Source organism: Ursus arctos, unplaced genomic scaffold, assembly GCF_023065955.2.
Source record: "Ursus arctos isolate Adak ecotype North America unplaced genomic scaffold, UrsArc2.0 scaffold_28, whole genome shotgun sequence".
Lineage (NCBI taxonomy): Eukaryota > Metazoa > Chordata > Mammalia > Carnivora > Ursidae > Ursus > Ursus arctos.
The window spans coordinates 16,466,998-16,491,047 of record NW_026622963.1 but is presented as its reverse complement, the minus strand read 5'-3'; the positions used below and the strand labels follow the sequence as shown (position 1 = coordinate 16,491,047).

The following is a 24,050-nucleotide window of genomic DNA, read 5'->3' as shown; positions in this document are numbered from 1 at the left end:
TATGTATTTTCCCCTTAGGACTGCCTTTGGAGTGTCCCATAGGTTTTGGACCATTGTGTTGTCATTCTTGTTTGTCTCCATAAATTGTTTAAATTGATTTTTGATTTCCTGGTTTATCAAATCATTCTTGAGCAGGATTGTTCTTAGTTTCCAAGTGTTTGAGTGTTTTCCAAATTTTTCCTTGTGATTGAGTTCCAACTTCAAAGCATTGCCATCAAAATCCTAGAGGAGAACATAGGCAACAACCTCTACGACATCAGCCACAGCAACTTTTTTCATGACACATCTCCAAAGGCAAGAGAAACAAAAGAAAAATGAACTTGTGGGACTGCACCAAGATAAAAAGCTTCTGCACACCCAAGGAAACAGTAAAAAAAAAAAATAAGAGGCACCCCACAGAATGGGAGAAGATATTTGCAAATGACACTACAAATAAAAGACTGGTATCCAAGATCTACAAAGAACTTCTCAAACTCAATACATGGGAAACAAATAATCAAATCAAAAAATGGGCAGAAGATATGAACAGACACTTTTCCAATGAAGACATACAAATGGCTAACAGACAACTGAAAAAATGTTCAAAATCATTAGCCATCAGGGAAATTCAAATTAAAACACAGTGAGATACCACCTTACGCCAGTTAGAATGGCAAAAATTGACAAGGCAAGAAACAACAAATGTTGGAGAGGATGTGGAGAAAGGGGATCCCTCCTACATTGTTGGTGGGAATGCAAGTAGGTACAGCCACTCTGGAAAACAGTGTGGAGGTCCCTTAAAAAGTTAAAAATTTAGCTACCGTATGACCCAGCCATTGCAATACTGGGTATTTACCCCAAAGATACAGACATAGTGAAGAGAAGGGCCATATGCACCCCAATGTTCATAGCAGCACTGTCCACAATACCTAAATCGTAGAAGGAGCCAAAATGCCCTTCAAGAGATGACTGGATTAAGAAATGTGGTCCTTATATACAATGGAATATTACTCAGCCATCAAAAATAATGATTTCTCAACATTTGCTGCAACGTGGACGGCACTGGAGGAGATAATGCTAAGCGAAATAAGTCAAGCAGAGAAAGACATTTATCATATGGTTTCACTCATTTATGGAACATAAGAAGTAGGAAGATCAGTAGGAGAAGAAAGGGAAGAAGAAGGGGTGGTAAACAGAAGGGTGAATGAACCGTGAGAGACCATGGAGTCTGGGAAACACACTGAGGGCTTCAGAGGGGAGGGGATGGGGGAATGGGATAGGCTGGTGATGGGTAGTAAGGAGGGCACGTATTGCATGGTGCACTGGGTGTTATATGCAGGTAATGAATCATGGAACTTTAAAAAAAAATTAAACTTAAAAAAATTATATATATATAGAAAAAAAAGATAAAAAGCTTCTGCACAGCCAAGGAAACCGTCAACAAAACAAAGAGGCAACCCACGGAATAGGAGAAGATATTTGCAAATGACACTCCAGATAAAGGGCTGGTATCCAAGATCTACAAAGAACTTTCCAAACTCAACGCCCAAAAAACAAATAATCAAGTCAAAAAATGGGCAGAAGACATGAATAGAGAATTCTCTAAAGAAGACATATGAATGGCTAACAGACACATGAAAAATGTTCAAAATCATTAGCCATCAGGGAAATTCAATTCAAGACCACAATAAGACACCACCTTACGCCAGTTAGAATGTCAAAAATTAACAAAAGGAAACAACAAATGTTGGAGAGGATGTGGAAAAAGGGGATCCCTCTTACATTGTTGGTGAAAATGCAAGTTGGTACAGCCACTCTGGAAAACAGTGTGCAGGTTCTTCAAACAGTTAAAAATAAAGCTATTCTATGACCAAGTAATTATACTACTGTGTGTTTACCCCAAAAATACAGATGTAGTGAAAAGAAGGTCCACATGCACCCCAATGTTCATAGCAGCAATGTCCACAATAGCCAAACTGTGGAAGGAGCAGAGATGCCCTTCAACAGATGAATAAAGAGGATGTGGTCCTTATATACAATGGAATATTACTCAGCCATCAGAAAGGATGAATACCCATTTGCACTGACATGGATGGAACTGGAGGGGATTATGCTAAATGAAATAAGTCAAGGAGAGAAAGACAATTACCATATGGTTTCACTTATATGTGGAACATAAGGAATAGCATAGAGGACATTAGGAGAAGAAAGAGAAAAACGACGGGTGGGAAATCAGATGGGGAGACAAACCATGAGAGACTATGGACTCTGGGAAACAAACTGAGGGTTTTAGAGGGGAGGGGAATGGGGGGATGGGTTAGCCTGGTGATGGATATTGAGGAGGGCATGTATTGCAAGGAGCACTGGATGTTATACTCCAACAGTGAATCATGGAACGCTAAACCAAAAACTAATGATGTACTGTATAGGGACTAATGTAACGTAAAAAACAAATAAAAAAATAAAATAATAATAATAATAATACCTTTTCTTCTCAAACTGTTCCAAAAAATTGAAATGGAAGGAAAACTTTCAAATTCATTCTATGAGACCAGCCTTGATTCCAAAACCTTACAAAGTCCCCTCTAAAATGGAGAATTACTGACCAATATCCCTGATGAACATGGATTCAAAAATTCTCCTTCAGATATGAGCAAATTGAATCCAATAGTACATTAAAAGAATTATTCACCATGATCAAGTGAGATTTATTCCTGTGCTGCAGGGCTGGTTCAATATTGGAAATCAATCAACGTGATAAACCACATTAATAAAAGAAAGAACAAGAACCGTATGATTCTCTCAATAGAGGCTGAAAATTTTTTTTGACAAAATACAATGTCCATTCTTCATTAAAACCATTAACAAAGTAGGGATGTAGGTAACATACCTCAACATCATAAAGCCCATATATGAAAGAACCATAGCTAATCTTCTCACTGGGGAAATCTGAGAGCTTTGCTTCTAAGGTCAGCTACAAGAGAGAGATATCCTGTCTATTTAACATAGTACTAGAAGTCCTAACCTTGGCAAAAGACAACAAAAAGAAATAAAAGGCATCCAAATTATTAAGGGAATTGTCAAATTTTCACTATTCACAGAGGACATTATACTCTGTCGAAAACCTGAAAGACTATCAAAAATTTGTGAGAACTGATACAAAAATTCAGCTAAGTCACAGGATATAAAATCAATGCACAGAAATTAGTTGCATTTCTATACATCAATGATGAAGCAGCGGAAATAGAAATCTAGAAATCAGTACCATTTACAATTACACCAAAAATCTAAGATACCTAGGAAAAAACCTAACCAAAGAGGCAAAAGCCCAGTACTCTGTAAAGTATATAATATATCTGAAAGAAATTGAAGAGAACACAAAGAAATGGAAAAATATTCCATGCTTATGGATTGGAAGAATAAATATTGTTAAAATGTCTATACTTCCCAAAACAATCTACACATTTAATGCAATCCCTATCAAAATACCACCAGTATTTCTCACAGTATAAGAACAAAAAAATCCTAAAATTAGTATGGAACCATAGAAAGACCCCAAGGAGCCAAAGCAATCTTGAAAAAGAAAAACAAAGCTGGAGGCATCAGAATTCAAGACTTGAAGCTATATTACAAAGCTGTAGTCAACAAGATAATATGGTGTAGACACAAAAACAGACATATAGATCAATGGAACAGAGTAGGAAACCCTTGAAATGGACCTACACCTGTATGATCAACTAATCTTCAAAAAAGCAGGGAAGAATATCCAATTGAAAAAAGAGTCTATTGAATAAATGTTGTTGGGAAAACTGGAAAGCAGCATGCAGAACATTAAAATTGGACCACATCCTTATACTATACACAATAATAAATAAAAATGATTGTTGGACATAATGTGAGACAGGAAACCATCGAATTCCTTGAGATCATAGGCAGCAACCTCTTTGACCTCGGCTGTAGCAATTTCTTAGTAGACATGCCTTGGGAGGCAAGGAAAACAAAAGTAAAAATGAACTATTAGGACTTCATCAAAATAAAAAGCTTCTGCACAGCAAAGGAAACAATCAACAAATATAAAAGTCAGCCTGTGGAAAGGGAGAAGAAGATATTAATAAATGACATATTGGATAAAGAATTATCAAACTCAACACCCATAAAACAAATAATCCAGTTAGGAAATGGGCTGAAGACATGAAGAGAAACTTTTCCAAAGAAGGCATCACGATGGCCAACAGATACGTGAAAATATGCTCAACATCACTCAGCATTAGGGAAATACAAATCAAAACCGTGATGAGAGGGGTTCCTGGGTGGCTCAGTCGTTAAGCATCTGCCTTTGGCTCAGGGCATGATCCCAGAATCCTGGAATGGAATCCCACATCGGGCTCCCTTCTCTGCGGGAAGGCTGCTTCTCCCTCTCCCCTGCCTGTTACTCCCCCTACTTGTGCTCTCTCTCTCTGTCAAATAAATAAAATCTTAAAAAAAAATGATGAGATACCACCTCATAACTGTCAGAATGGCTAAAATTATCAGCATAGGAAAACAAATGTTGGCAAAGATATGGAGAAAGGGGAAGCCTCTTACACAGCCATAGCGGGAATGCAAACTGCTGCAGTTGCTTTGGAAAACAGTCCAAAATGTTCAAAATAGAACTACCCTGTGACCCTCCAATTGCACTACTAGGTATTCACCCAAAGGATACAAAAATACTGGTTTGAAGGGGGGTAGGCACCTTGATGTTTATAGCAGCATTATAAACAATAGCCAAATCATAGAAGGAGCTCAAATGTCCATCAACTGATGAATGGATAAAGAAGTGGTATATATACACAATGGAATATTACTCAGCCATCAAAAAATGAAATCTTGCCATTTGCAACAATGTGAATGGAGCTACTGTGTATCATGCTAAGCTAAATAAATCAGAGAAAGACAAATACCATGTGATTTCACTCATATATGGAATTTAAGAAAAAAGAGATGAACATAGGGGAAGGGAAAAAAAAGAAGGAAGCCAACCATAAGAGACTTTTAAAATTTTAAATTCAATTAGCTAACATACAGAACATCGTTAGTTTCAGATGTAGTGTTCAATGATCCATCAGTTGTGTATAACACCCAGTGTTCATGACACCACATGCCCTCTTTAATCCCATCACCCAATTACTCCATCCCCCACCTATATTCCCTCCAGCAACCCTCAGTACATTTCCTATAGTTAAGAGTCTCTCATGGTTTGTCTCCCTCTCTGATGACTTCCCATTCAGTTTTCCCTCCCTTTCCCTATGATCCTCTGCACTGTTTCTTATATTCCACATATAAGTGAAACCATATGATAATTGTCTTTCTCAGCATAATACCTTTCAGTTCCATCCACGTTGATGTAAATGGTAAGGACTCATTCTTTCTGATGGCTGAGTAATATTCCATTGAATGTTTCCAAAGGCAAGGGAAACTAAAGTAAAAATGAGCTATTGGGAATTCATCAAGATAAGAAGCTTCTGCACACCAAAGGAGACAGTCAACAAAGCTAAAAGGCAGTCAATGAAATGGGAGAAGATATTTTCAAATGACATATCACATAAAGGGCTAGACTCCAAGATCTAGAAAGAACTTATAAAGCTCAACACCCCAAAAACAAATAATCCAGTCAAGAAATGGGCAGAAGACATGAACAGACATTTCTTGATGGTATTTTGATAGGGATTGCATGAATGGTAGATTGCTCTGTGTAGCATAGGCATTTTAACACTATTTGTTCTTCCATTCCATGGGACTGGAATGTTTTTCCATCTCTTTGTGTCTAACTCAAATTCTTTCATCAGTGTTCTGTAGTTTTCAGAGTTCAGATCCTTTGCCTCTTTGGTTAGGTTTATTCCTAGATATCCTTTGGTTTTTGGTCCAATTGTAAATGGGATTGATTCCTTAATTTCTCTTTCTTCTATCACATTATTAGTGTATAGAAATGCCACTGATTTCTGTGGGTTGATTGTATATCCTGCCATGTTGCTGAATTCCTTTATGAGTTCTAGCAATTTTGTGTGGAGTCTTTTGGGTTTTCCACATAAAGTATCATGTCATCTGCAAAGAGTGAGAGTTTGACTTCTTCTTTGCTGATTCAGATGCCTTTTATTTATTTTGTTGTCTGATGGCTGAGGGTAGGGATGCTAGTACTATGTTGAACAACAGTGATGAGAGTGGGCATCTCTATTGTGTTCCTGACCTTAAGGACAAAGCTCTCAGCTATTCCCTACTGAGAATGATATTCACTGTGAGCTTTTCATATATGGCTTTGATGATATTGAAGTATATTCCATGTATCCCTACACTGTGCAGTTTTAATCAAGAAAAAAATGCTGTATTTTGTCAAATGCCTTTCTGCATAAAGAGGATCATATGGTTCTTGTGCTTTCTTTTGTTAATGTGATGTATCAAGTTGATTGATTTGTGAATGTTGAACCACCCTTGAAGCCCAGGAATAAATCCCACTTGGTTGTGGTGAATAATCCTTTTAATGTACTGTTGGATCCTACTGGCTAGTATCTTGGTAAGAATTTTGGCATCCATGTTCACCAGGGATATTGTTCTGTAATTCTCCTTTTCGGTGGGGTCTTTGTCTGGTTTGGGGATCAAGGTAATGCTGGCCTCATAGAACAAGTTTGGAAGTTTTTATTCCATTTCTATTTTTTAAAATAGCTTCAGAAGAACAGGTATTAATTCTTTAAACGTTTTGTAGAATCCCCCTGGGCAGCTATCCAGCCCTGGACTCTTGTTTTTTAGAAGATTTTTTTTGCTGCTTCAATTTCCTTACTGGTTATAAGTCTGTTCAAGTTTTCAATTTCTTCCTGTTTCAGTTTTGGTAGTTTATTTGTTTCTAGGAATGTGTTCTTCCAGATTGCTTAATTTGTTGGCATATATTTGCTTATCATATGTTCTTAAAATTATTTGTATTTCCTTGTTGTTGGTTGTGATCTTTCCTCTTTCCTTCATCATTTTATTAATTTGGGTCCTTTCTTTTTTCTTTTTGATAAGTCTGGCTAGGGGGTTATCGATCTCATTAATTCAATGAACTAGCTCCTAGTTTCTGTTTTACTGTTGTTTTGGCTTTTATTTCATCAATTTCTCCTTTGATATTAGTTCTCTTCTCCTGCTTGATTTAGGCATTATTTGCTGTTCTTTCTCCAGCTTCTTTGAGATGTATGGTTAGGTTGTATATTTGAGACTTCTCTTGTTTCTTGGGAAAGGCTTATGTTGCTATGTAATTCCCTCTTGGGACTGCCTTTGCTGCATCTGAAATCTTTTGAACATTTCTGTTTTCATTTTCATTTGTTTCCATGAATTTTTAAATTCTTTTTAAGTTTCCTTGTTGAACCATTCATTCTTAAGTAGGATGTTCTTTAACCTCCTAGTATTTGAGTTTCTTCTAAAGTTCCTCTTGTGATTGAGTTCAAGTTTTAATGCATTGTGGTCTGAAAATATGCAAGGAATAATCCCAGTCTTTTGGTACTAATTGATAACAATTTGTGACCCAGTATGTGGTCTATTCTGGAGAATGTTCCATGTGCACTTGAGAAGAACGTGTGTTCTGTTGCTTTAGGATGGAAAGTTCTGTATATATTTGTGAAGTCCATCTGTTCCAGTGTGTCATTCATAGCCTTTGTTTGTGTGTTTCTCTTCTGCCTAGATGATCTGCCCATTGCTGTGAGTGGGGTATTAAAGTCCCCTAGTATTTTTGTATTATTATCAATGTGTTTCTTTAATTTTATTAATTGGATTATAAAATTGACAGCTCCCATGTTAGGAGCATAAATATTTATAATTGTTAGATCTTTTCAGATAGACCCTTTAGGTATGATATAGTGTCCCTCTCCATCCTTTGCTACAGTCTTTTCTTAAAATCTAATTTGTCTGATACGAGTATTGGTACCCCAACTTTCTTTTGATGTGCATTAGCATGATGAATTGTTCTCCACCTCTTCACTTTCAATATGGAGGTGTCTTTGGGTCTAAAATGAGTATCTTGTAGACAGCATATGGATGGGTTTTGCATTTTTTTTTATCCATTCTGATACCCTGTGACTTTTGATTGGAGAATTTAGCACATTTACATTCAGAGTCACTGTTGAAAGGTATGAATTCAGTGCCATTTTGTTACGTGTAAAGTCACCGTTGTCTGTGTTCCTTTCTGGTCTATGTTGCTTTTGATCTCTCTTTCACTTATACAATCCCCTTAATTTTTATTCATTTTTTTATAAAAAATTTTTATTATGTTATGTTAGTCACCATACAGTACATCCTAAGTTCTTGATGTAAAGTTCCATGATTCATTACTTGCATATAACACTGAGTGCACCATGCAATACGTGCTCTCCTTATTACCCGTCACCAGCATATTACAATCCATCACCCTCCTCCCCTCTAAAGCCCTCAGTTTGTTTCCCAGAGTCCATAGTCTCTCACGGTTCATTCCCCCTTCCTTTTACCCCCCCTTCCTTCTTCCCTTTCTTCTCCTACTGATCTTCCTACTTCTTATGTTCCATAAATGAGTGAAACCATATGATAATTGTCTTCTCTGCTTGACTTATTTCACTTTGCATTATCTTCTCCAGTCCCGTCCATGTTACTGCAAAAGTTGTGAAATCGTTCATTTTGTTGGCTGAGTAGTATTCCATTGTATATATGGGCCACATCTTATTAATCAGTCATCTGTTGAAGGGCATCTCGGCTCCTTCCACAATTTGGCTATTGTGGACAATGCTGCTGTGAACATTGGGGTGCATATGGCTCTTCTCTTCACTACGTCTGTATCTTTGGGGTAAATACCCAGTAGTGCAATTGCTGGGTCATAGGGTAGCTCAATTTTTAACTTTTTGAGGGACCTCCACACTGTTTTCCAAAGTGGCTGTACCAACTTGAGTTCCCACCAACAGTGTAAGAGGGATCACCTTTCTCCACATCCTCTCCAACATTTGTTGTTTCTTGCCTTGTCCATTTTTCAATTATAACTGGCATAAGGTGGTGGTGTCTCAAGGTAGTTTTGATTTGAATTTCCCTGATGGCTAATGATTTTGAACATTTTTCATGTGTCTGTTAGCCATTTGTATGTCTTCATTGGAAAAGTGTCTGTTCATATCTTCTGCCCATTTTTTGATTTGATTATTTGTTTCATGTGTATTGAGTTTGAGAAGTTCTTTGTACATCCTTGATACTAATCTTTTATCTGTAGTGTCATTTGTAAATATCTACTCCCATTCCGTGGGCTGCCTCTTAGTTTTTTTGATGGTTTCCTTAGCTGTGCAGAAGCTTTTAATCTTGATGAAGTCCCACAAGTTCATTTTCTCTTTTGTTTCTCTTGCCTTTGGAGATGTGTCTTGAAAAAAGTTGCTGTGGCTGATGCCAAAGAGGTTGCAGCCTATGTTCTCCTCTAGGATTTTGATGGATTCCTGTCTCACATTGAGGTCGTTCATCCATTTGGCATTTATCTTTGTGTATGGTCTGAGAGAGTAGTCAAGTTTCATTCTTTTGCATGTAGCTGTCCAATTTTCCCAGCACCATTTATGGAAGAGACTGTCTTTTTTCCACTGGATGTTTTTTCCTGCTTTGTCAAAGATTAGTTGCCCAAAGAGCCGAAGGTGCATTTCTGGGTTCTCTATTCTGTTCTATTGGTCTATGTGTCTGTTTTTGTGCCAGTACCATGCTGTCTTTGTGATCACATCTTGGTAGTATAGCTTGAAATCTGGCAATGTGATGCCCCCAGCTTTGTTTTTCCTTTCAACAATTCCTTGATGATACGGGGTTCCCCACAAATTTAAGGACTGTTTGTTCCACTTCTTTGAAAAATGTCATTGGGAGATGGATCGGGATTGCATTGAAAGTGTAGATGGCTCTGGGTAGCATAGACATTTTAACTATGTTAATTCTTCCAATCCTTGAGCATGGAATATTTTTCCATCTCTTTGTGTCTTCTTCAATATCTTTCAAGAGTGATTTGTAGTTTCTAGAATATAGGTCCTTTACATCTCTGGTTAAGTTAATTCCGAGATAACGTATGACTTTTGGTGCTATTGTAAATGAAATGGATTCCCTACTTTCTCTTTCTTCAGTCTCTTTGTTCACGTATAGAAATGCAACTGATTTCTGAGCATTGATTTTGTATCCCGCCACAATACTGAATTGCTCTATAATTTCTAGTACTTTTGGGGTGGATTCTTTTGGGTTTTCCATATAGAGTATCATGTCATCTGCGAAGAGAGACAGTTTGACTTTTTTTTTTTTTTTTTGCCAATTCAAATACCTTTTATCCCCTTTTTTGTCTGATTGTTGTTACAAGGACTTCTAGTACTATGTTGAATAGCGAGAGTGGGCATCCTTGTCGTGTTCCTGATATTAAGGGAAAGGCTTTCAGCTCTTTCCCATTGAGAATGATATTCGCTGTAGGCTTTTCATAGATGGTTTTTATGAAATTGAGAAATGTACCCTCTACCCCTATACTATGCAGGGTTTTACTCAGGAAAGGATTCTGTATTTTGTCAAATGTTATTTCTGCATCAGTTGAGAGGATCATATGGTTCTTGACTCTTTTCTTGTTGATATGATCTATCACATTGATAGATTTGTGAATGTTGAACCACACTTGTATCCCAGGGATGAATCTCACTTCGTCATGATGGATAGTCCTTTTAATGTACTGTTGGATCCTATTAGCTAGGATCTTGTTGAGAATTTTGGTGTCCATATTCATCAGGGATATCTGTCTATAATTCTGCTTTTTGATGGAGTCTTTGCCTGGTTGGGGGAACAAGGTAATACTGGCTTCATAGAATGAGTTTGGTAGTTTTCCTTCTCTTTCTATTTTTTGAAACAGCTTCAGAAGAATAGGTATTATTTCTTCTTTGAATGTTTGGGAGTATTCCCCAGGGAATCCATTAGGCCCTAGACTCTTGTTTTTGGGGAGGTTCTTGATCACTCCTTCAATCTCCTCATAATTATTTGGTCTGTTTAAATAATCAGTTTCTTCCTGTTTCAGTCTTGGTAGTTTATAGGCTTCCAGGAAGGCATCCATATCTTCCAGGTTGTTTAATTTATTGGCATAACGCTGTTGATAAAAGTTAATGATCCTTCCTATTTCATTGGTGTTGGTTGTGACCTCTCCCCTTTCATTCATAATATTATTAATTTAGGTCCTTTCTGTATTCTTTTGAATAAGTCTGGCCAGTAGCTTATCAATCTTATTTATTCTTTCAAAGAACCAGCTTCTGGTTCTGTTGATCTGCTCTACTGTGCTCCTGGTTTCTAATTCATTGATCTCTGCTCTAATCTTGATCAACTGCTTTCTAATGAATGGATTAGGCCTGTTCTTCTGTTTCAGATCCAGCTTCTTGAGGTGAGAATATAAAAATTGCATTTTAGATTTTTCTATTCTTTTGAGTGAGGCGTGGATGGTTATGTATTTTCCCCTTAGGACCGACTTTGCAGTCTCCCATAGGTTTTGGACCATTGTGTTTTCATTCTCATTGGTCTCCATAAATTGTTTAAATTGATTTTTGATTTCCTGGTTTACCCAATCATTCTTGAGCAGGGTGGTTCTTAGTTTCCATGTGTTTGAATTTCTTCCAAATTTTCCCTTCTGATTGAGTTCCAATTTCAAAGCATTGTGGTCTGAGAAAATGCAGGGAAAAATTTCAGTCTTTTGGTATCAGTTGAGGCCTGTTTTGTGACCCCATATATGGTCTATTCTGGGGAAAGTTCCATGTGCATTTGAAAAGAATGAGTGTTCTGTTATTCTGGGGTGTAGTGTTCTCTATATATCTATGAGGTCCATCTGGTCTAGTATGGCATTCAAAGCTCTTGTTTCTTTGTTGATTTTCTGCTTAGGTGATCTGGCTATTGCTAATAGTGGAGTGTTGAGGTCCCCTACTAATAACTTATTATTATCTATACGTCTCTTTATTCTGGTTAGCAGTTGGCTTGTGTATCTAGCTTCTCCCCTGTTGGGGGCGTAGATATTTATAATTGTCATATCCACTTGTTGGATACATCCTTTAAGAATAATATAGTGTCCTTCTGTATCTCTAACTAAAGTCTTTAGTTTACAATCTAATCTGTCTGATATTAGAATTGCTACCTCAGCTTTCTTTTGAGGTCCATTGGCATGAAAAACGGTTTTCCATCCCTTCACTTTCAGTCTGGATGTACCTTTAGGTTCAAGATGAGTCTCTTGTAGACAGCAAATGGATGGGTCATGTCTTTTTATCCGATCTTCTACCCTGTGGCATTTATGGGAGCATTTAGGCCATTCACATTGAGTGATTATTGAGAGATATGATTTTAATGATGTCTTGTTGCCTGTGAAGTCTTTGTTTCTGTAGATTGTAAATTTCTGTTCTGTATCACTCTTGGGGCCTTTTTACTTTTATAGAATCCCCCTTAATATCTCCTGTAGGGCTGGTTTTGTGGTTACAAATTCGGTCAGTTTCTGCCAATCCTGGAAGATCCTTATCTCTCCATCCATTCTGAATGACAGCCTTGTTGGATAAAGGATCCTTGGCTGCATGTTCTTCTGGGATAGAGCTTTGAAAATATTCTGCCAACCGTTCCTAGCCTGCCATGTCTCTGTAGACAGGTCTGACGTTAATCTGATATTTTTTCCTCTCTATGTGAGAAATCTTTTTGCCCTGGCTGCTTTCGATACTGTATCCTTGGATCTAATATTTATGAAATGCACTATGACATGACATGGTGTAGGTTGTCTGTGGTCAACCTTGGTAGGGGTCCTCTCTGCCTCTTGGACACGAATACTTGTTTCCCTTGTCAGATTAGGGAAGTTTTCTGATACAGTTTGTTCAAATATCTCTTCTAGACTTCTCTCTTTCTCCAGCCCCTTGGAGATGCTGATGATTCTGACATTGGAATGTTTCTTTGTGTCAGTAATCTCCCATAACCTACATTCTTGGGATTGGATTTTTTTGAGCCAAGTTTCTGTTTTAGCTTTCTCTTCTACCATCCCATCCTCCAGTTCACTAATTCGTTCTTCTGCCTCATTTACCCTGGCTGTCAAAGCATCTAGTTTATCAAAGCACTGCATTTGATTCATAGCATTTTTAATTTCTGCCAGATTCACTCTCAATACCGCCCTTAGAGATTCTATATTCTCGTTAATATTTTCGTTAATATCTTTTTCAAGTCTACAGATCATCTTGGCCATTGTTACTCTGAACTCCATTTCTGACAATTTGTTTATATCCATATCCATCAGTTCTGTGGCAGAGACCACAGACTCATTATCTTTTCTTTCCTGGGGGGGATTTCTCCTTCTTGTAATTCTGATGAGAGAGGTTATGGGGTTGCCCAGAGCCCAAATTATGGACGAGGACCCAGATAGTGTGCACTTGTTTTATAGGGGCCTTAGGGACATGGGCTTCTTGATTTTTCAGCTTGCCTTCTGGGGGAGGGGCCTGCCACACAGATATTCAGGCAACCCTGTTTGGGTAGAGTCACCCTTTCCCCTGTGAAGGGGCATGGGATTGGGCACAATGTGAGCTGGTATTTCCAGGCTTTTGTTCTCTGGCAGCTTTTCCTGGTGGTTTTCTGGGTCTTTTCTGACAGTCAGAGCAGCAGTGGCCATATCCTAGCCTCTGTCTCAGAACAGAGAGATCGCAGTCCGCTCTCCAGTGAGCTCTCTTGGCCACTTTAACTCTTTTTCTTTTGGTGCTGCCAAAAACCCTGCAGCGTCCAGGTTGTGCACCCCACAGCCGGCATCCCAGCCCTCATTTCCAGGGCTAGCATGTCTCCATCCTTTGTGCTTCTAACACCACCAGCCGCCCCCGGGTCCCACATGCACTCCTGAGCTCCTTGTTTCAGTCTAGTTCAAGTGTGCGCTCTGGAGCTCCAGTTTTCAGTCTGGATGCGTGCCTGCTCCTGAGCTTCTGGTATCAGTCCGGCTCCAGTGAGTGCTCTGGAGCTCCGGTTTTCAGTCTGGTTGTGCGCATTCCCAGGCTCGTGGTGTCAGTCTGCTTTCTACCGGGTGCCAGTCTGCGAGTTCGACCCACTCCCCAGTGCAGGTGGCTACTGCTTTCCGGCACCTTAACATGGCAGCTCCCTCCCCCTTCTGTTTATCTTCTGATATCTGTGCGTGGATTCACAGCTCCCCTCTTCGTACCTCAATATTCAGCGCTGGAGATATTCATTTGTAGAGATCCAGATGTATCTTCCTGTGTCTCAGACTGATCCCATGGATTTTTAGGATGGTCTGGTATATATTCAGCTCAACTCAGGGGACCAGCTGAGAAAGGGTTTCCCTACTCCTCCACCATCTTTTTTCCTCTCTGTATAGAATCTCCATTAATATTTCTGCAGGGCCAGTTCAGTGATTACAAGTTCTTTTAGATTCTGTTTGTTCTGGAAGCTCTTTATCTCTCCTTCCATTCTGAACGACAGCCTTGCTGGACAAAATATTCTTGGCTGCAGGTTTTTCACAGTTAGTACCCCGAATATATCATGCCATCCGTTTCTGGCCTCCCAGGCCCCTGTGGATAGGTCTCATGCCATTCTAGTGTTTCTACCCTTGTTTTTTAAGGAACTCATGTCTCTAGCTGCTTTCAGGATTTTCTCTTTATCTGTGAAATTTTGTAAGTTTCACTATTATATGTGTGGTTGTTGATCTATATTTATTGATTTTGAGGGGGGTTTTCTGTGTGTCCTAGACTTGAATGCTTGTTTCCTTCCCCAGTTTAGGGAAGTTCTCAGCTATGATTTGCTCAAATATACCTTCTGTGTGTGTGTGTCTCTCTCTCTCTTTCCTCTTCCCCTGGGATCCCAATTATTCTAATATTGTTTCGCTTTGTGGTTTTGCTGATTTCTTGAAGCCTCCTTTCATGATCCAGTAGTTGTTTGTTTTTTTCAGCTTCCTTACTTTCCATCATCTTGTCTTCTGTATCATTGACTGTCCCATCTGCCTCATCTACCCTAGCCATTATAGCATCCATTTTAGACTGCATCTCAATTGAAGCATTTCTTTTGGCCTGATTAGATTTTAGTTCTTTTATTTCTGCACTAAGGGATTCTGTAGTGTCGTTTATGCTTTTTCAACCCTAGCTAGTATCTTTACAATCGTTATTTTGAATTCTAGGTCTGACATCTACTTACACCCATATCAATTAAATCTATGGCAGAGAGTATTACCTGTGGTTCTTTATTTTGTTGGAATTTCTCCTTCTAGTCATTTTTTTTCCAGAGAAGACTAAATGAATGAGAGAACAAAATAAAAAATATCAACAATGACCCCAGCAGAATCTACACTAGAACAATCTGAAGAGTTCAGAAACCAGAAAAGAAAAGAAAAAGGGAAAAAGAAAGGACATAATCTAATAGGTGGTCCTGGATGTATTTTAGTCTGTGTGTTAGAAGACACTAGATCCCAAAATTGTAATTAAAGTAAAACTTATTATATATATAAAATTGTGTACAGAGAAAGGAAGCCAAAATGAAGAATATATCTGTTAAATATAAATATAAAAATTAAAAATTAAAAAAAAATGACTTAAAAAAAGAGTTTATCTTTCCTCCAGCTTGTTTAGGTGTAAGGTTAGTTTGTGCATTTGGGATATTTCTACTTTTTTTGAATGACGCTTGGATGGCCATATATTTCCCCCTTAGGACCTCCTTTGCAGTATCGCATAGGTTTTGGACCAATGTGTTTTCATTCTTATTAGTTTCAATGAATTCTTTAAGTTCTTTTATTTTCTGGGTGACCCAAACTTTCTTTAGCAGGATGGTCTTTAACTTCCAAGTGTTTGAATTCCTTCTGAATTTTTTCTTATGATTGAGTTCCAGTTTCAAAGCATTGTGATCTGAAAGTATGCAGGGAATAATCTCAGCTTTTGGTATCAATTGAGACCTGATTTGTAACCCAGTATGTGGTCTATTCTGGAGAAAGTTCTATGTGCATTTGAGAAGAATGAGAATTCTGTTGTTTTAGGGCAGAATATTCTATATATGTCTACAAAGTCCATCTGGTCCAATGTGTCATTCAAAGCTCTTCTTTCTTTGCTGATCTTCTGCTTAGATGATCTGTCCATTGCAGAGAGTGGAGTGTTGAAGGCTCCTGCTATTTAAGTATTATTATCAATACGATTCTTTATTTTGGTTAACAGTTGGCTTATGTAGTTGGCTACTCCCATGTCGGGGGCATAGATATTTATAATTGCTAGATCTTCTTGTTGTATAGACCCTTTAAGTATGATATAGTGTATCTCCACATCTCTTACTACAGTCTTTAGCTTAAAATCTAATTAGTCTGATATGAGAATTACTACCCCAGCTTTCTTTTCAGGTCCATTGGCATGATAAGTGGTTCTCCATCCCCTCACTTTCAATCTGAATGTATCTTTAGGTTTAAAATGAGTCTCTGGTTAGACAGCATATGGATGGGTCATGTCTTTTTATCCAGTCTGCAACCCTTTGCTGTTTCATGGGAGCATTTATGCCATTCACATTGAGAGTGACTATTGAAAGATATGATTTTAGTGCCATCATATTGCCTGTGAGGTCCGTGTTTCTATAGATTCTCTTTTTAAAATTTCTGGTCTATTTACACTTGGGGTCCTTCTTCTTTTATAGAACCCCACCCCCTTAATATTTCTTGCAGGGCCAGCTTGGTGGTCAGATATTCTTTCAGTTTCTTCTGTTCTTGGAAGCTCTTGTCTCTCCATCCATTCTGAATGACAGCCTTGCTGGATAAAGTATTCTTGGCTGCATGTTCTTCTCATTTAGTACCCTGAATATGTCTTGCCAGGCCTTTCTGGCTTGCCAGGTCTCTGTGGACAGGTCTGACATTATTTTGATCTTCCTCCCTCTGTACTTAAGAAATCTCTTCCCTCTAGCAGCTCTCAGGAAAGCTTCCTTGGCTCTAAAATTTGAAGTTTTACTATTATATGTCATGGTGTTGGTCTATTCTAATTGATCTTGGGAGGGATCTCTCTGCCTCTTGGACACAAATGCTGGTTTCCTACTCCAGATTAGGGAAGTTCTCAGCTACAAATTGCTCAAATATACTTTCTAGTCCCCTCCTCTCTCTCCACCCTTTCAGGGATCCCAATAATTCTGACATTGGACTGTTTCATGGTATCATTGATCTCTCTAAGTCTGTTCTTATGGGCTTTTAGCTGTTTGTCTCAGGCCTCCTAGACTTCCTTCCTTTCTATCATCATATCTTCTAGCTCACTAATTTGTTCTTCTGCCTCATTTACCCTGGCTGTCAGGGTATCCAGTTTAGACTGCATCTCATTCATAGAATTTTTAAGTTCAGCCTGATTAGATCTCATTTCTGCCCTTAGAGATTCTATGTTGTCACTAATATTTTTCTCAAGCCTAGATATCGACTACATAATTGCTACTCTGAAGTCTATCTCTGACATCTTTCTTATATCCCTATCCATTAAGTCTGTGGCAGAGGCCATAGTCTCTGGTTCTTTTCTTTGTTGGGGGTTCCTCCTCTTAGTCATTCTGTTCACGGGTGATTGAGGGAATGTACAGAGTCCAAAGTATTAACTATGATCCAAGCAAGATGTACCCATTTTATGGGGACCCTAGGGTTGTTGTCCTCTTGTTCTTCCAGCCTGTCTTCTGGGGGAGGGGCCTGCTTGGGCAGAGTTGCCCTGCCCCCTGTCAAGGGGTTGGGCTCAGTGGAAACCAGTTTTTTTGAGCTTTTGTTCTTTTGCAGCTTTCCATGTCTCTTCCAAGAGTCAGAGTAGAAATGGCCGCACCCAAACTTCTATCCCAGAGCAGAGAAATCATAGTCTGCTCTTCACTGAGCTGTCCACTACACACAGTACTGTTTCTGTCTGTGCTGCTAAAAACTGCAGCCTCTCCTGAGTGGTGCATGCCCACAACAACTCTCCCAGACGTCAACCCCAGGGCGAGGGTGCATCTCTGCCCTTTGTGCTTCTAAAACCATGAGCCAACCCAGGTTCACACACATGCACCTGCAGCTCCTAGATGCTGTCTGTGGGCTGCTCTGAAGCTCTTTGCCTGGATGCTACCACTCTGCGAGTTATTGCCTAGTCCCCAGCATGGGATGGTCTTGCGGTCTGATGTTATATCGCTTTCCCAGTGCCAGCTTATGGTGGCTACCTCCCCCTTCTGTTTATCTTCCAATATCTGCCTGCAGAATCATGACTCCACTCTTCATACCTCATGACTGCAAGAGATTTTACGATTGTAGAGGTTCAGATATATATTCTTACACTTCAGGCTTATTTCATGGGTGTTCAGAATGGTTTGGTAGATATCCAGCTAAATTCAGGGACCAGCTGAAACAGGGTCCCCTATTCTTCTGCCAGTTAGAATGGCAAAAATTAACAAGTCAGGAAACAACTTATGTTGGTGAGGATGTGGAGAAAGGGGAAGCCTCTTACACTGTTGGTGGGAATGAAAGCTGGTACAGCCACCTTGGAAAACAGTATGTAGGTTCCTCCAAAAGTTAAATATAGAGCTCCCCTATGACACAGCAACTGCACTACTGGGTATTTACCCCAAAGATGCAGAGGTAGTGAAAAGAAGGGCCATATGCACCCCAATGTTCATAGCAGCAATGTCCACAGTAGCCAAACTGTAGAAGGAGTACAATGGAATATTACATAGCCAAACTGTGGAAGGAGCAGAGATGCCCTCCAACAGATGAATAGATAAAGAAGATGAGGTCTGAGACATGGTTGAAGGGATAAGTAGGTAATTCAGTGATAATATCTGGAATCTTTAGTACCTTTTTCTTAATGATTGATAGACCAATTAGACAGAAATCAGTGTGGCTATAGCATACTTAAGCAATCTGTCTCAGTAAACTTGATCAGCTATATATATATAGAACACAGCAGAAAATATATTATTTTCAAACACATCTGGAGCATTCTCCAGCATTGATCATGTGCTAAGTCATAGAACTGGACACAATGAATTTAAAAAGATTAAAGTTATAAAATATGGTCTATGACCATATGGGAATTATATAAGAGATCAAAACAAATAAATCTGGGAAATCACCAAATATTTGGAATTAACATACTTAGAAGAACCCATGGGTCAAAGAAAAATAAAAGAAACTAGAAAACATTTAGAACTGAGTGGGATACATATAAAGCCATGCTTAGAGATCTATAGTTGTTTTTTTTTAAAGATTTTATTTATTTATTTATTTATTTATTTATTTATTTATTTATTTATGAGAGAGAGAGAGAGAGAGCATGCACACGAGTGGGAAGAGGGAAAGAGGTAGATGGACAGAGAGAATCTCAAACAGACTCCTCACTGAGCACAGAGCCTGATGTGGGACTTGATCTCATGACCCTAAGATCATAACCTGAACCAAAATCAAGCTCCTGATACTTAACCAAATAAACCATCCAAGTGCCTCGAGATTTATGGTTTCAAATGACTATGAGAAAAGAGTAAATATACCAAATAAATAGCTTAAACTTCTACCTTAAGAAACAAGAAAAAGGTTCAACTAGAAAATCAAGTACAATGAAATAAATAATGAAGATTTGAGCAAAAAAATGAATGAAATAAAAGTAAAACCCAAAATAACTTAAAAAAAACACATGAGAACAGAAGTTAGATTTCTTCAAAGGTTAATGAAACTGACAAGACTTTAGTTAGACTGAACAAGAAACAAAAAAGATGTAAATCACTGAAATTAGGAATGAAAGAGGGGCATCACTACTGATTCTGTAGATTCCATCAGAAAAATTATTTGTCTCCTGTTTTTTTTAATGTTTTTTTTTTATTATATTATGTTAGTCACCATACAGTACATCCCTGGTTTCTGATGTAAAGTTCGATTGTCTCCTGTTTTCTTGAGGGAAGATGGGTATGGAGGAATACAAGGTTTTAGTTCCACTTAAGACTCAGCAATGTGCCACTGATATTTAGATTCCCATCGATATCAGTGCTTATCTCTCTGAAGCTTCCAGAAGGTCTCTTGACACTACAGTATCACCCCTTCAAATTTATCTATGTTTCTAGCCAATGTTTATTTTAACTAGTCAATAATTTAATCGATTTTAGGAGACCTTTTGTTATCTCGGCATTATATATATACATTAATGTATATGGTGAGACACATTAATGATACATTAATGAAATGGACTTACATGGTGAGTCCTCCACATTTTCCATTCCTGTGGATTCTAGGATTTTTGGCATTTCTGTGTTTAGACGAAAGCATAAAGGCATAGTTGTTTTCAGGCATGAAGATGATATTGGGCCAAAGTAAGGTATGTGATTGAAAGAACATCCCTGAGTCTTTAGTAGCGTGTCCTGTTGAGTATGAGCACTAGAAGAGAGTAAGAGACTACTCTAAACACATTTCATGATGAGCGAGAAGACTATGCCCTCCCTACCTGTTTAGTTATTTTTCTCAAATTACTGCACACCATGATTCTCAACGTAGTTGATGTCATACTTCTGAGGTGAAGATTACTTCTTGGGAGCAAAAGAAATCTTAAATATTACAGTGGATCACGGCCCTCCAAACAGCCACCTTACATAAGCAGATATATAGCATATCTGTGGTATTAAAATTTGGGGGTATGAAAACGAGGGGGAAATGTCTAAAAAGGATATCCACACAGGTGATAATAATAAAAAAAAAGGTTGAGAAACACTATCATACTAGTCTAAAGAAAATCTATTTCTGCCATCTAACTGTAAGAATCAAATGTGATGGAAGCTAGAGCAGTTGCTTCAGTTTGTCAAGATTTCCTCAGCAGCAGCAGCAGCAGCAGGTTTTACAGAAACAGCAGTTTTAGAAGATTGTGTTTCTTTTCCCATTTAGACTCACTTAGGATCTTTCTCTAGTTATCCTAATGTAGATCTTAAATATTTTCTGAAGAACCGTGTCTGTGTGGTTCCTTTGAAGGGAAAGTATGCTTGTCTTTCATTGGGACTTTCAGAAAACTATGAAGTCTACACCTATATATTTGCCAACAGCAATTTTCAAAACCAAATTTTCTCTGAGACCAGAGAATTATGTATGTACAATGATATACCATTTACTTTGGCCCCTGAGATTTATAAAATTTGTTCAGCAGGAGCCAAAGTTATATTGGAAACAAATTATCTATAGCTACTCTCAGATATGCCATGTATTATGAAATATGTGGATCTTATAAAAATAACATCTTTTAAATACCTGTTGTTAAAATCTTAGGTAAGATTATTTTGGGGAAAATACATTTGAAAATAGAATTATAAGATACCACATTGTGATAAATGTTTCTTAATTTGTCAGCAGACAGGAAATAAAGAAGACAGTATTGTATCAATATGTTTATATTCAGAAGACAAAGACAAATGTTTTTTTAATACATTATGTTAGTCACCATACAGTACATCCCTGGTTTCTGATGCAAGGTTCGATGATTCATTAGTTGCGTATAACACCCAGTGCACCATGCAATATGTGCTCTCCTTACTACCCATCACCAGTCTATCCCATTCCCCCACCCGCCTCCCCTCTGCAGCCCTCAGTTTGTTTCTCAGAGTCCATAGTCTCCCATGCTTCACTCCCCCTTCTGATTACCTCCCTTTCTTTATCCCTTTCTTCCCCTACCGATCTTCCTAGTTCTTATGTTCCATAGATGAGAGAAATCATATGATAATTGTCTTTCTCTGCTTGACTTATTTCGCTTAGCATTATCTCCTCCAGTGCCGTCCATGTTGCAGCAAATGTTGAGAACTCGTTCTTTCTGATAGCCGAGTAATATTCCATTGTATATATGGACCACAGCTTCTTAATCCAGTCATCTGTTGAAGGGCATCTCGGTTCCTTCCACGATTTAGCTAGACAAATACACTTTTTAACAATTATGTTTTTTGATTAGTTTTTCTTTAATATAAAGGTTAACATTTTACACCTTTACATAAATCTAGTATTTCAAGATATTTTAATAGTTGACATGATAAAAGAAGAAAACCTAAATATATTTGATTACCTTTGTGATATGATGTTCTGCAGATGACTTCAAAAAGGTATTTTTAGGACATTGCTTTAAGTTACACACAGTGAATTTGAGATCAGTAAATAACACGGAAGCCATTGTTCTGTGCAGTTTTGAGGGTACTCTGAATATAGTAATCAAATGTATTCTTCATTTTATCACATCTACACTTTATTTTTATACTGAAGTTGTTAAAACTGATGGCTTACAGTATATGCTTTCTTCAAAATCATAGATAAAAATGCTGTATTTATGAATTCTTTTAAATGAAGAATGGTTAAGACTTACTATTATTACACAAGAATTACACAAGAATTTGCCCTTTTACTAGATGATTGCTTTGGGGCAAATATTAGACTGTTGTTATAAAAGTAATTTAGTTTAATTCAATCTTTCCAAATATTTAGATATTATTGATATGTATATTTTCTTCTGAAGATGGTCTTGGAAAAACTGATAAATAAAAGCTAGAAACAATTTTCTTCTGCAAATGAAATTGTTGGGAGCTTCCCTTGGACTTCACCAGATAGTAATAGAGAAACCATATTTTTATTGACCTATATATAATAGTAAAATTGTTTTATTATATGTAGTCTTAATACAATAAGAATATTTTACTTTGCTAAAAGAATTATTAGCCAGCCACTTTTTGGTTCTATTGGATCTCAGGGGAAGGGAGAGCAGTGCACATTTGAAGGTTGTGTGCATGACACACAAGGACTTAATACCCACCCTTCCTAATCTGTATACCATGGTACCCATAATTTGTGAATGTTTTATCGTTAAATTTGATTACATGCACAACTGTTTGTGTATATAGGTACATTCATATTTATATCCTCATATTTTTTAAATGTTATTTTTCTTCTTTTTTTCCCTGCCAGGTAATGATGGATCCTAGAAGGGAAGAAAAACTGTCTATGCCTTTGCCTTTCTTGAATGCTATCTCCAAAGAGTGAGTTGACAACTTAATTTAAGTCACTGATTCTCCATTGCTACCTGCGGCCTTTTGGATGCTCTTGCAGGTATGACTATATTATCAGGGAACTGCATATTTACTGGGAAAAAAAGCCCAAGATGAATAACAGTTGATAGATCTTGCTCTTCTTAAGCTTGATGACATTTGGTTGTAACAAATATCATTAAAAACCCATCCAAAACCCAGATAATAGTGGGTACAGTAATTGGGAGTTGTGTCTGTGAGTCCTAACAGGTCTTACTAAATGGGGGACTTTTCTCAACAACCACTCCTAAAACTGAATCAAATTCTACAAGACCATTTATTAAGTTTCTTCTCAGGTCTTTATTTCTATGTTTGATTAATCAAATGGGCTTTTAATTTATTATGACCTGACATTTTCAGTTTACTTTTGGGGTACAAGTACCTATGGATTACCAGGCATAGAATAGGTTCTCAATAAAGTTTTATTGAGTATAGATATATCAATTATTTTAAGTGATTTTGTAAACAACCTAGCCAACTAAGCAGAAAATGATAAATGATTGAGGGGAAAAGAGGCATAATTTTCAGTTGGATTCAAGCAAACCAGTCAGTCTTGGAAATGCACAGGAGAGAAGGGCTCTGCTACAGTGTGCTAATATTGAAAGGTATAGAGTTGTGGTGCAGTTAGCTGTAGTTTCAGAGCTTTGTGAGAGTAAGAAATAGCTTCCAAATGAAATCAATATGAAAGAGTACCAAAGAATCACATCCCAGCATCTAGCTGATTGACCTTTTTCACTAGAAGGGGCATTTCTCATTTTTTCCCCTCAGATTACTTCTTGGGAACTCTTGGGAGTGAATGATACCAGTAAGTCTCTGAAACAAGACTCTTCAGACAAGGAGACTGTGGTCCAAGGGCCATGCTTTGAAGGTAAGTTTTTGTCAGAATAGTCCTTGATTTCTAGGGGCAACCATGTCTGGGTAGGAAAGTAGATGGTAGTTTTCTGAAGATTGATGACGTTGAGCTACCTTCTAATTGATCTCAAGGACCAGAATGAATAGTGATTTAAGAGATAGTGCTTCTCCGGGCACTGGGTGGTGCGGTTGGTTAAGTATCCAACTGTTGGTTTTGGCTC

General features: G+C 37.9%; 1 long non-coding RNA gene across 7 annotated transcripts in view; it reads left to right on the top strand.

Annotated features, from left to right (window-relative positions):
* LOC113263599 (uncharacterized) overlaps positions 1–24,050 on the top strand; it is an 80,306-nt gene that overhangs the window by 54,200 nt on the left and 2,056 nt on the right. For all 7 annotated transcript variants that reach the window (XR_008956041.1, XR_008956039.1, XR_008956043.1 and 4 more), the window contains 2 exons: positions 22,859–22,999; positions 23,746–23,845. This is a non-coding gene — a long non-coding RNA (uncharacterized LOC113263599). The remainder of the gene's footprint in view (positions 1–22,858; positions 23,000–23,745; positions 23,846–24,050) is intronic.